This window comes from Euprymna scolopes, chromosome 11 (genome assembly GCF_053919585.1).
Source record: "Euprymna scolopes isolate OS-2025 chromosome 11, ASM5391958v1, whole genome shotgun sequence".
In the NCBI taxonomy this organism is placed as follows: Eukaryota; Metazoa; Mollusca; class Cephalopoda; order Sepiida; family Sepiolidae; genus Euprymna; species Euprymna scolopes.
Window position 1 is genome coordinate 25,601,772 of NC_136492.1, and position 631 is coordinate 25,602,402.

Genomic DNA, 631 nt, shown 5'->3' on the forward strand with positions numbered 1-631 from the left:
TCGCCGCGTCGGCACACACAACGCCGAGTCAAAAAAAGATCGAGTACACTCAACATCAAGTACACTCAACATCGTCTTACCATCAACGCCTACCCTGTGAACTTGGAGTATGGGAAATTCCCATATGCACAAAAAAAAATCACCGAGAAAACAAAAATACCATAACTAAAGGTAAGGATGATAAATAAACGTAAAAATTATTACGAACTTGCCAGGATTCGAACCTGGAATCTTCTGATCCGTAGTCAGACGCGTTATCCATTGCGCCACAAGTCCTGTCCGCATTCCGAAAGATACTATCGCGAGTATGTACAGCCAATGCTAAATTCCGTTGACATGGGTAGGTTGCTTTTTCCACAATTGCACGAAACGGCCCAAAACCCCGTTCTGGCTTTTTGTGTGACTCGACGTTGTTCGTTACGAACCATATATAGATAAGGACAATCTAGGGACTCACACCTTTCAAGGTATTGGTATATATACACACACATAAAGTAATAAATAAACATTTAAAATTTTATGAACAGTATAGATTTATTATTAAAACTTATTATTATTATTATTATTATTATTATTATTATTGTTATTATTATTGTTATTATTGTTGTTGTTTTTATTATTATTATTATCA

The 631-nt window shown here is 35.3% G+C and overlaps 1 non-coding gene across 1 annotated transcript; it reads right to left on the reverse strand.

Annotated features, from left to right (window-relative positions):
• Positions 1-203: 203 nt before the first annotated feature.
• Trnar-acg (transfer RNA arginine (anticodon ACG)) lies at positions 204-276 on the reverse strand. Its single transcript has one exon. It is a non-coding gene; the product is annotated as a tRNA-Arg (tRNA).
• Between the last annotated feature and the right edge of the window lie 355 nt (positions 277-631).